Source organism: Canis lupus, chromosome 30 (assembly GCF_048164855.1).
Source record: "Canis lupus baileyi chromosome 30, mCanLup2.hap1, whole genome shotgun sequence".
NCBI classification, from domain to species: Eukaryota; Metazoa; Chordata; class Mammalia; order Carnivora; family Canidae; genus Canis; species Canis lupus.
The window spans coordinates 11,905,490-11,918,019 of record NC_132867.1 but is presented as its reverse complement, the minus strand read 5'-3'; the positions used below and the strand labels follow the sequence as shown (position 1 = coordinate 11,918,019).

At 36.7% G+C, this 12,530-nt stretch overlaps 1 protein-coding gene and 1 long non-coding RNA gene across 8 annotated transcripts in view; one reads left to right on the top strand and one right to left on the bottom strand.

Moving 5' to 3' along the window:
• Positions 1-10,347, top strand: part of LOC140621842 (uncharacterized) — a 51,476-nt gene extending 41,129 nt beyond the window's left edge. The window contains exons 2-3 of one of the 2 annotated variants that reach the window (XR_012021570.1): positions 7,966-8,080; positions 10,280-10,347. This is a non-coding gene — a long non-coding RNA (uncharacterized lncRNA). Of the gene's footprint in view, positions 1-7,965; positions 8,081-10,219 lie in introns of both variants that reach the window. The other variant, XR_012021569.1, reaches the window with a different exon arrangement.
• ROBO1 (roundabout guidance receptor 1) overlaps positions 1-12,530 on the bottom strand; it is a 1,129,252-nt gene that overhangs the window by 702,993 nt on the left and 413,729 nt on the right. The window lies entirely within an intron of this gene.

The window sequence follows — 12,530 nt, the reverse complement described above, 5'->3', positions numbered from 1 at the left end:
AATGGTTAAATGTGTTGCCTCATTTTGGATCAAAAACTGATGGATTAGTTATCCCAATATCCCTCTTATAAAGTGAAAGCCACATTATAAATTATTTGAGATCAAAGGAGTTAGACCTGGCACAGGCTTTACTATAAGTACAAATGTCTCATAAAAGTAGCATCACCTGTATGAATATGCATAGGCTCCTTCTGTGATATGTCCCAATTTATATCATCATCTTTTGAAAAATGATATTTTAAAAGGACACTTGGCAGCTCTAGTAAGAAAATTCTTAAGAAAACAACCTTATTTTGCCTCCTTGTCAATCTTAAACACGGGAACAATTTAAATGTTTAAAGTGAAAGACATTTTAAATCTGTTTACCATGATTTGCTCAAAGATACTGGCAGGCTTTTTCAGTCACAGTAAAACCAAGGAGTTATACTGAGGCAGAATTTTAAAGCAAAAACATTTGAAAATCATAATAACATTTTATGTACATAAATTTGGTATCTAAATAAGAGAATTTTATAACCCATGATCTTAAAAATATGTAGGATTATTATTATTAGAGGTAGTATTTATTTTTAGGGAAAGACAGGGCCATAAAAGAAACCCAGCACAACTTACTTCTTTTATAAGAATCTCCTTTTTAACAGGTGGTTTACAGGTTCTGGAAGAACTCATTCTCTTAAGGGTTGACAATTCTGCAGTTAATACTATTCCAATACTACAAATCCTTCTTTGCATTTTGTCTAAAGCTGTTTCCTTTTGGTTCCAGTTCTTTCTTCAGGGTAATAAAATAATCTGTCTATGCTCTCTCCCATGTGTCAAATCATTTTTTTTAAGATTTTATTTATTTGAGAGAGAGAGAGCATGCTCGAGAGAGAGTGCACAAGCAGGGGGAGGGGCAGAGAGAGAAGCAGGCTTCCTGCTGAGCAGAGTCCCATGTGGGATTCTATCCCAGGACCCTGGGATCATGACCTGAGCTGAAGACAGATGCTTAACTGACTGAGCCACTCAGGTGCCCTCCATGTGGCAAATCTTAAAACATTTTTAGTATTATCCTCTCTACACTAGAGCTTTTCTTTTCTAGGTCAAACACCCTCATGTCCCTTAACCATTTCTCAAGTTACTAATTAACAGAAAACTTATTCTCCTGTTTGTTTTCAGGTTCTCAACATTCCTCTCATCATGAGTGGTGGGACAAGCCAAAAGTTTAATTGTGGTTTATCATTTTTCTTAACGAGTGGAAGTTAGAAGACCAAACTGACAATAAACACAGTTGATAGTGCTTTGAAAATTGTAAAGTATTATAAAAATGTGGAGGAAATGTGTTATTATTTTTCAGTATTCTCTTAAAGATTAATCCAATTTTTTTCCTTATTTTTTAAAGATTTTATTTATTTATTCATGAGAGACACAGAGAGAGGCAGAGACACAGGCAGAGGGAGGAGAAACAGGCTTCCATGCAGGAGCCCAATATGAGACTCAATCCAGCAATTCCGGAGGCAAAGGCAGATGCTCAACCGCTGAGCCACCCAGGCATCCCCAATCTTTTTTCGTAAGAAAAAAAGGACCAAAACCTGAAGATCATTTCCAGGGGGCATGCAGCTGGTTAAGAGTCAGAAGTAGGAGAATAGCCTAAATCTCAAACTCTGAGTATTTACTGTTTACTTATGAGTTGTTGTTATTTGAAATAGAGTAATGCTATTATTTCATATCTAGTAAGTCTCAAACACCGTATTGGTACTTGACCTATACACTTTATTTAATTGACACAGCTTTGTGGAAGTAGTACAATTAACTCTATTTTATATGTCAGAGAATTCCCATCCTATACTCATGCAAGATTATATATGCATATTCTTACTGAAATCTCCCTTGGAAATTCAAACTGTTCCCTTAAACAGTTTCAAATTACTGTTATCTGGACCAGCGGAATTATTTATTTATTGATTTATTTACATGTTTTAATTAAAATTCCAGTTAGTAAACATACAGTGTAATACTAGTTTCAGGCATACAATATGGTGATTTATCACTTCCATATAACACCTGGTGCTCATCACAAGTGCTCTCCTTAATCCCCATCCCTCCACCCACCTCCGCTCAGGTAACCATCAGATTGTTCTCTATAGTTAAGAGTCTGTTTTTGTTTTTTTGTTTTTTTTAAGATTTTATTTATTTATTCATGAGAGTGAGAGAGAGATAGAGTCAGAGACACAGGCAGAGGGAGAAGCAGGCTCCATGTAGGGAGCCCGATGTGGGACTCGATCCTGGGACTCCAGGATCACGCCCTGAGCCAAAGACAGACACTCAACCACTGAGCCACCCAGGTGTCCCAAGAGTCTGTTTCTTGATTTGCCTCCTTCCTCCTCTCTCTTTTCCCCTTTTGCTCATTTGTTTTGTTTTAGATCACTGGAGCTCAAATGTTTTTTTTACTGCAACTCATTATTTGTTAAAAATTGTGCAAACTTTCAATAAATGTGTATGGTTTTGTTTATAAATTAAATGTATAGGTACTAATATATTAACATGTGCATTAGTAAAATTGGCAATTTAAATGGATGGTCTAAATTTAAATGGAAATTTAAAATTTTCTCAGGGATATTCTGTGTGTCTACAGAATATAGGCAACATACTTTAAAACATCCCTATCTTTGTTCTCTACACGGGGTTGGCAAACTAATATCCAAGGGTCTGCACCTTATTTTTGCATAGCCCATAAACTCATGATAGTTTTTGTATTGTCAAGTGGTCGAGATAGCTCAGAAGAAGACTATTTGGTAATACATGAAAAACATAAAATTTGAATTTTATTTTTTATAAAGTTTTATTGGAACACAACCCTACTCATTTTTGTGTGTGTGCCTCATCTGTGGCTACTTTCACGCTGCAACTACAGAAATGATGCTTGTGACAAGGCCGTATGGCCCACAAGCTGAAAGCACTTACTATATGGCATTTAAAAGAAAAAAAATTTGTGACCCCTGCTGTAGACCAGAGAACTGTTACTTAGAGCAGAAGTATGGTGACTGTCATTGGAAATACAACCTTATGGAGTCCAGGCACTGACCTCAAAGTTTGAGACCTAGGCTATCCTCCTACTTCTGGCTCTTACCAGCTACATGCCCCTTGGAAATGATCTTCAGTTTCTCTCCTTTGATTCTGCATTCGGAAAATAATGACATTGCATTGAATGAGCCCTTTATGCTCCAAAGTTCTTCAGTTTCATAACTCCTGCAACGTGCCATGAATAAACAAATACATCTCATGTGCATGCACCACAATAAGAACCAGACTCATATGGTTCAAAGAATCTTTCTAGACTTGGTGGAATAACTAACTATAGTAATAATAAAAATAAATCTTAGCACTGATAGAACAGTTGGCATCATTTAGTGTAGGGCTAAGAAGTGCATTTTCAAATTGTTACGCTTGAAAGGACCAAACTGCAATTTAGGAAAACGAACACTTCAGCATAAATAAATTATGACCTCCAAGACCATAAAAATGTAAATCCAAATTTAATGAGGAATTAAATACCCTAGGATTTACCATTAAGTCAACAATTTGATCTCGATATTATAAAGTTTATTCCACCTTTTAAAGAGTCTTACAAGTTTTTTTCCTCCCAAAGCTCTCTCATTTACTATCTACTTTACCTATTGTTTTGTTTTTACTCTGAAAAATAAGACTAAAATAGTTATACAACAAGTGCAGTACGAAACACAATATTATAAAAGCAAGCCCTTTAAAAAGAGACTTGCATGGTTCTTTTAATAAACAGGAATAAATTCCTTGTTTCTCTAGTAAGTAGATGTGCTCTTTTCAACTTTCTGAATTATTTCTCTTGATTATTTTATTAACAGTGGCAACAAATATTGTAGATTTTCTACTACAAAGCACGTAACGGTGATTAAGAAATTTTTTCACCCGGAGCAGTTACAGCTTGTAAAAGTATTACAGGAAAACTATGCCAAATAACAGAGGTAGATTTTCCAGATGCCTAGGAAATCCCCCCTCTGTGTGAAAAGCATTTGGAATCTAAATAAATTCTTTGAGGACAATAGGTTACCAGTTTCTCTCCTGCCTTAGAGTCATTGTCTGACTAAAGTTTGTTGGTGATAATGAAGGAGTACGACATTCTCAGACATTGAGATTGTGACTCTATTTGTGTAGTGACCTAATTTCAGAAGAAAAAAATTAGCATGCAGGTTCTAACAAGTACTGACATATTTAAAAACACAAGGAGGCAGACATTTAATGCCAGGCTTGTCCCAGAACATCTAATATGTGCAATGGCAACATCTATATGCAGTATAAAAAATGAAACTTGAAAATGAGTATAGCAATGCACAGATGAGTTTATATCACAAACAAATATTCTAGGGCTTGCTGTTCAACAATTCATTGCTTGCCATCAAACACCAAAATACTGAGACAGAGAGTTGACACAGTTCCAACTTCTAGAGTGAGAGCTCATCAACTAGAATACTAACACACAACTTGAGGGTGTATCTTTATTTTTTTCTACTTCTGTATCCCTCTTCCTATGCCTATGCCTCTAGAAGCATCACTGGCCTCTAGTGTTTCAGGATTTCTTTTCCTTCAGGGCCCACAGTTCTTGGTCATGTCGCTTCAAAGAATGAAGAGATAGACTAGATGAAGAATGGTGGGCAGCAAAGCAAAGTTTATTGGGTATAAAGTTTATTTAGTACAAAGCTCTGAAGAGGGATAAGGAAGCACCTGGGTGGTTCAGTAGTTGAAAGTCTGCCTTTGGCTCCCCTGCAGGGAGCCTGCTTCTCCCTCTGCCTATGTCTCTGCCTCTCTCTCTGTGTTTCTCATAAATCAATAAATCAAATCTTAAAAAAAAAGAGGGAGGAGACCCGAAGGAGTTATGGATTTAGTGTTTAAATACAGGGGATCTTCTGAGCTCCTTGGTGTGGGCTGTTTTAATCTGATTAACCCTGCATGCACCTGTCACCCAAATGAGTTTTTGTTCAGAGGCTCATCTACCTACCAGGTAGATGTTGTTCAGGTGGGAAAAGGTGGAGGACTCCTTCCAGAGTGGTATTTCCAAGCCTCAGGGATCAAGAAGGCAGAGGTGACCGCTGCCCTAAGGCATGCTGGCCAGCCACAGGCCACCAGATCATGCTGGCATCTGCCTTTGGCTCAGGTCACGATCCTGGAATCCTGGAGTCAAGCCCCATGTTGGGATCTCTACTTAGCGGGGAGTCTGCTTCTCCTTCTCACTTTACCCCTTCCTGCTTGTGCGCGCTCTCTCTCTCTCTCTCTCAAATAAATAAAATCTTTTTAAAAAATTTATTGAGCTCTACATGCAAAAAGGTCAAATAAATTATAATTATTAATTTGGATTGTTTTCAGTACTTTACAATTTAAAATTCATCGAATTTCTAACAATCAACAAAACAAAAAGACAACTGACTGAATGGGATATTTGCAAATGATGTATCTGATAAAGTGTTAGTATTTAAAATATATAAAGAACTTATACAACTCAACACCAGAAAAACAATCTAGTTAAAATATGGGCAGAGGACATAAACAGACATTTCTCCAAAGAAGACATACATATGGCCAATGATATACATATGGCCAACAGACACAAGAAAAGATGCTCAATATCACTAGTCACTAATTAAAAAAAAAAAAACAGTGAAATATCACCTCACACCTGTCAGAATAGCTAAAATCAAAAACACAAAAAACAACAAGTGTTAGTAAGGATATAGAGAAAAGGGAACCCTCATGTACTATTGGTGGGAATGCAAACCGGTGCAGCCGCTATGAAAAACAGTATGGACATTCTTCAAAAAATTAAAAACAGAATCAACATATGATCGAGTAATTTCACTATATACCCAAAGAATTGGAAAGCACTAATTGGAAAAGATATATGTATCCTATGCTTATTGTAGCATGATTTACAATAGCTAAAATATGTAAGCAACCCAAGTGTCAACTGATAGATGAATGCATAAAGATGATGTGCTATATATACACAAAAGAATATTACTTAGCCATAAAAAGGAATGAAAGTTTGCCATTTGCAACAATATGGATGGATTGAGACGGAATAACAGTAAGTGAAATCACTGAATGTTTCCTGAACTTTGACAAAAATTAAGTTCAGTAAAAAACCAAAACTGAACAATAGTAACAAAAGATCCTAAGTCAAAAGTAATCTCCATGTTGCTAAATTCACTGTTTAATTATATATATATATATATATATATAAACTTATGTATCTTTTTTAAAGATCAAGACAGCACACATGTGCAGAGATGGGGAGAGGGGCAAAGGCAGAGGAAGAGAGGAAATCTTAAGCAGATTCCCCGCCCAGTTCAGGAAGGAGCTCATCATGGGGCTTGATCTCAGGAACCTGAAATCATGACCTGAGCTGAAATCAATAATTGGATTCTTACTGACTGAGCCATCCAGGTGCTCCTCAAATTTATATTTCTATTCAGTTCTCAACTGAACTCCACCATGTGATGTGCAATGAAAAATTTGACATCCATTTGCATGGTTAATAGTCATCCCAAGTTCATGATATTCAACAACAACCCTGATTTTGTATCCCTGCAGCCTTCTCTTCTCAGTAATAGGCAACTCTACTCTTCTTGCCATGTAGACCCCAAACTCTGAAACCTTGACTCATCTCTCTCACCCTATATACAATCCTCTATTCAGCAACAAAATGATTGAGTATATCTTCAAAAGATGCCTAGATTCTTCAAAGCTCTTACTCTTTCTATTACTACCACTCTCTCACTCGGTAGTTTAGCACCATAACCTATGAATAGTTCTTTCTGCTTCCATCCCTGTTCCTCTTCCATCTCTTCTCAACACAGCAGAAACAGTGAGCATCTTTAAATGCAAGTCAGCTCATAATATTCTTCTGCTTCAAGTGTGTTTCACTGTAAGTGAAAACAAAAATGCTGTAATAGACCATAAGGCCCTATTTGAACCTCCCCAGGCTCTTATATCTCTGACTTCATATGCCTTTTCTTCCCCTTACTCATTCTTCTCCAGCCACTCTGGCCTCCTTACTTTTCTTTTTTTTTTTCTTTCCTTACTTTTCTACACACCCATGTGCCACAGTCTTCACACTCACTAGAGAACATGTGGCTCACTCTCTCTCCACCTGTATGCATGTGCTCGGTTGTCTTATTCCCTGGTCAACAAATATGGAATTACAACCTAATCTTACTATCCCTGGGGGCATCCCCATTTCTCTTTTCTGGTTTATTTTTCTCTTGGGCACTTATCAGCATCTGGCCTACTATATGTTGCTTTTTTACTTTTGTACTGCTCATATTCTCCCACTAAAATGTTAAGGTTTTTGAGGGTCAACCTCTTTGTCTCTTTATTGCTGTACCTTCGATCAGTGCCCATGCTCAATCTCTAGAAGGCACTCAGAAAATATCTGTTATTTAAGTGAATAAAGTTCACAACTTGTATAGTTATTTAAGGAACATATCTTGATTCCCTGTTTTGTGTCTTTACCACTGTAATCTCTCTCCGTCTAGAATATATGTTGCTCTTGGCTTACTTTAAATTCTCTCCAATGACTTTGGTCTTCTAGTTTCTTGATTCCCTACATCTTGCATGCCCTCTTCCCACTTGGCAGGTTGGGCAGCCTGTTTGCTCTCCTGGCCTTGCATGAAGTCACTTGCTGTCCCACAACCCAATGTCTATCCCTTGAGTTTCTTGACGCCAATTTACACGAGTCTGGCTGGACTTTTCCCCATTGCCTTAACGGACTTCTCTATCTTGCCTCTGGATGGACCCCAAAAGATAGTACCTGCCTCATCCCTAAAGCATGTTTGATTCCATTTATCTGGTCTTTCCAGCCTATTCCATACTGTTGCAGTCTTCCCCAGCTATGCTGCAAGATCCAAGCCTGCAAAGTGCCTGATTCCTACTTTTGCGATCTTTCTTTCACTTTCTCAGGTACAAGCCAGTTCAGGTGAACTTGGACTTTGGCCTGAATAAGGAGGAGAGAACTTCTGGACCCCCAAAATTCATGTTACCAGGAACAGGCAAATGTGAGACCTCTGGATTCAAGGTAGGTAGGGCTGTGGGTTGTAGTTCTAAGAGTCTGACAGACTCCCTTGAGTGTGTACCTAATGGTGGTTTGTCTTCACCTCAAGAGAGAGAAAATCTCTCCTCTTAGGATGTTAAGATGAAAACTTCAGTCAGGAATATACCTTTGCACCACCTTTCACTATGCACTTCCTGTTTCTTGGAAGCTAGGAATGCAAAGTTGCTTTTTTCTTCCTCTTCTCTTCTCTTTTCTCTGTTCTTCTTTCTCTTCTTTCTTTTTTTCTTTTCTTTTCTTTTTCTTAAAGGCCAGGTCTCTTGGATAAATATAGATACAAACGCTTTTCATGAAATCTGCAACGTGTTATAATTGAAGTGTGAACAGGAGGTATATTGGAGTTTGGCAGGAAAAGAAAAAGATATATGTACAAGCATAAGATGGCTAGCAAAATCCTCATATTTCTGGGTGACGCCTGGAGTTCAGCATGGCTGATATAGAGTGAATACAGGGAAGTAATTAGACATAATACAAAAAGAGGGGCACCTGGGTGGCTCAGTCGGTTAAGCATATGCCTTTGGCTCAGGTCATGATCCCAGGAACCTGGGACTGAGTCCTGTGTCAGGCTCCCTGTTCAGCGGGGAGTCTGTTTTTCCCTCTCCCTCTGCTGCAACCCCTCCTGTACACACACTCTCTCTCTAATAAATAAATATTTTTAAAAAGATAAAATGAAAAAATTAGGCAGATTTGATTAGATAATTCCTAGATAAAGAATCCAAAAAGGCTCTAAAGTATTTTTGAGGATGCACAGATTCCTTAGCAATTATATAAATGCAAGTAATATCATGATGTGATATCATAATGCACCCATTCAATTAATAAAATTTGGAGATAGGTAAACCCATTATTGTTGAGGGCATGATAAATCAGTAACTCATGAATTCCTAACACATAGAACCATCTGGAAATAAATCTGGGTGTACTGAATGGATTAGGTATGCACGCAGCACGTCATTGGAATGGAATCTTTGGTAGAAGTGCTTCGCTCCATAGGGTCAGGAAATGACTGCTTCAAACAGGCCAACAGTTGATTGGAAATAGCAGCTATGGCTACAAAATAATAAAACTAATGTCTATGCACTACCAAAACCCCTTCTGCGAAGGATGTTGATTAATTTGTATAAGCAACTGAGGCTTTGCTTTCTTGTTGCATTTCCACTGTACTTTATTACCACATTCATTTCACATCTTAGGAATTATTACCTTATTTTTCTCCATTCTCTCATTTCCTACTGGCTCTCTGATCTTCTTATCTCAGTGTAGTGTTTACTCCAACTACCACATTTATATCCAACTTTTAACCCATTTGTTTTATAATACTTTGTTCTACAGACTTCATTAAAATTCTGATAGATACTTTTATTGATGCAATTTTTTTATAACTGGAAAAATAATATACCCTTCCTGTTTTATAATATTAGACACTTCTTCTTTCTACCCATTGAAATTATAGTCTCGTTTGTTAATTTTTATTCAGTCAGCATAACAATTAGATGGAAAAATTAATCAGGGAAATTTTCCTAAAGTAGGTGAGCTGGGAAGAAATGTTTATTCCATGCTGGGGAAAATGAAAAGGAGAGCATTCCAACTGATGGGAAACTCAAAGGCATACCAATAAGCAGCATGGAAGAATGGAAAGTTGGCTAGATTTAGCTAGAAGGGAGAGTCAGTCTGTAGAGGGAAAAGATAAAATTAGAGAGGTACAAAAGTGCCAGTTGACAGAAGACCTTGAATTAAAAGCCAAGAGTTTAGACTTGATATAGTAGGAGTAGCTGATTCTTGAGCAGGAAGGTGATGTGATAAAAATGGCATTTGCAGAAGATTATTTCAGCCACTTACAAAAGAATAATTGTAGCAAAAGGACACAGGAATTAGGATCCTAGCAAAGAAGTTATTGTAACCCTTGTTTGAAAAGAATCAGCCTGAAGTCACAGAAGAAAAAAAAAAAAAAAAAAAGGCCAAAATGATGAATAAGTCAGATTCTATAAAGCAAAAGGTTTCAAATCTTGGTTATTGGCTCACCTATTTCAGAATCACCTGGAATGTTTGTTAAAATGTCATATTTCTATAATATATGCCCAAATTCTTTAATGTTATTCTTTCCAGGGGAGGAATGGAAGCAAGTTCCCTACATGATTCTTTTTTTTTTTTTTTTTCCACATGGAGGTTTGAGAAGTTCTGATCTAGAGGAAGAACTAAGAGAACATGGTAACGATACCTGATAACTATACATGGTAACTATACTTAGAGGGGAGAAAAGAGTACAATGAGTCCATGGCAGCCAGTCTAGGACTCAGGAAAATATGATAGAGCAATTAATAGAAAAATAATTAATAGATCTTATTATTTTGAGGAGTTTTAGGTTTCCAACAAAAGCGAGCAGAAGGTACACAGAGTTCAAATATACCCCCTGGCCCTACACATTCACAGCCTTCCTGCCCTGTTATTACACCCCACAGAGTGGTGCACTTGTTACAACTGGTGAGCCTATCTTGATATATCCTTATCACTTAAGACCCATAGGTGACATCGGTTTCACTCCTCATGTACATAAAATGGGTTTGGAAAATTTTATGACATCTGTCCACCACTACAGTAACATACCGAGTAGGTTAGCACCCCAAATTCTCTGCGCTTTGTTAATTCATTCCTTCATCCTCCTGAACTCCTAGCAACCACTCATATGTATATTGTCCCCAAAGCTTTGTTTTTTTCCAGAAGTCATATAGTTGAAATCATGCAGTACACATTATCAGATTGGCTTATTGAACTTAGTAATAAGCATTTAAGGATTGGTAGCTCATTTCTTTCTCTCTCTCTCTCTTTTTTTTTTTTTTTTTTGATAGTTCATTTCTTTTAGGTACTGAATAATATTCTATTGTCTGGATGTACTACAGTTTATTTATTAGTCACTTACAGAAGGACATCTTGGTTGCTTCCAAATTTTGGCAATTTAGAATGAAGCTGCTATAAACATCCATGTACAGATATATGTTTTCATTCCTTTGGGTAAATACTAAGGAGCATGACTGCTGGATTACATGGTAAGAGTGTTTAGTTTTTTAAGAAACCACCAAGCTGTCCTCCACAGTGAATGTATCATTTTGCATTCCCACCAGCAATGAATTACAACATAAATTTAAAGCAAACTTCTATCCAAAAAAATAGTAATAACCTTCTATCATAATAGAAATCATGATAGAAAAGCATTCATGGTAGAAAAGATGCAAAATTGTGTTGCCAATGTAACAGAATCAAAATGAACAAAAATCCTCACAGAAATAGACTTGAGACAATGAGAGACCTCGTGGGAGTTCAATGTTAAACACAAAGATTTTGAAAATACTGCACTATTGATGACATCTGCAACTGTTAAATACCGGATGTTGCTTTACACAAAAATATAGGGTCTAAGACATAGGTGTCCCCACATTAAGTGGTGGAAAGAAGTGTCAGAAGACGTAATGTTTTTTTTTTTTTCCCAAACTTGACTTGGGACAGTGAAACCTTGGAGTGCTTATAAAATTTCCAGATTCCCAGGTATATCTAGGAGAAAAAAATGCAGGAATTGGTATTTGGCAAGTTTTTTATGATTGCTCAGAGGCTTATTGTTTCCTAATGAGATTCATAATTCTATAATAGTCCACAGAGGGATGGCTGTGGTATATACAGGTGTAAAATACAGACCTGTTTCTAGGCATGGCTAAATGACATTACATTAGGTGCAGATGGAAGTACTCTTCTAGATTTAAAGAACAGTGGCTCTCAGTCTGAGGTGATTTTGTCCCCCACAGGACAGTTAGTAATGACAGGAAACAATTTGATTGTTGAAATTGGGGTAGAGGGAAGTATTAGTTGCATCTCTGGGTACAATGCAGTGATGCTGCTAAACATCCCACAATGCAAAGGACAGCCCTCATCTTCCCACATCAAAGGATTATTGGCCCAATACATTGATAGTAATAAGACAGGAACTATAAAATAAAAAGTAATAATAGTTAAATGCAGTATGTGAATCTAGTTTGGATTATAATTTAATTTTTTTTTTTAAAAATAACATTGGTAGCAGCTATTAAAGACCTTCTCAGGACACTTTTGGGCAATCGTGCATGAGCTAGACTACATAATAAAATTGATATTTTTCTAAGGTGTGATCTTAATATGGTTAGAAAAATGAATGCCTTCTTTAAGTTACGCATGTTGAAGTCTGAACCTAGTTTCAAATGATAGAGCAAAGAAAACAATATACACACATATGCATATATATCTTTGAAGAGTGATGACATAATTGTAAAATATTAACAAATTTTAATATAGGAATAGGAAGCTAAATGTTCATTTATTGTTCTATCAGTTTCTTGGTATGTTTGAAATTTGGTCATAAAATAAAAGTTGTGGTAAGTGCTATTCTAAGTAT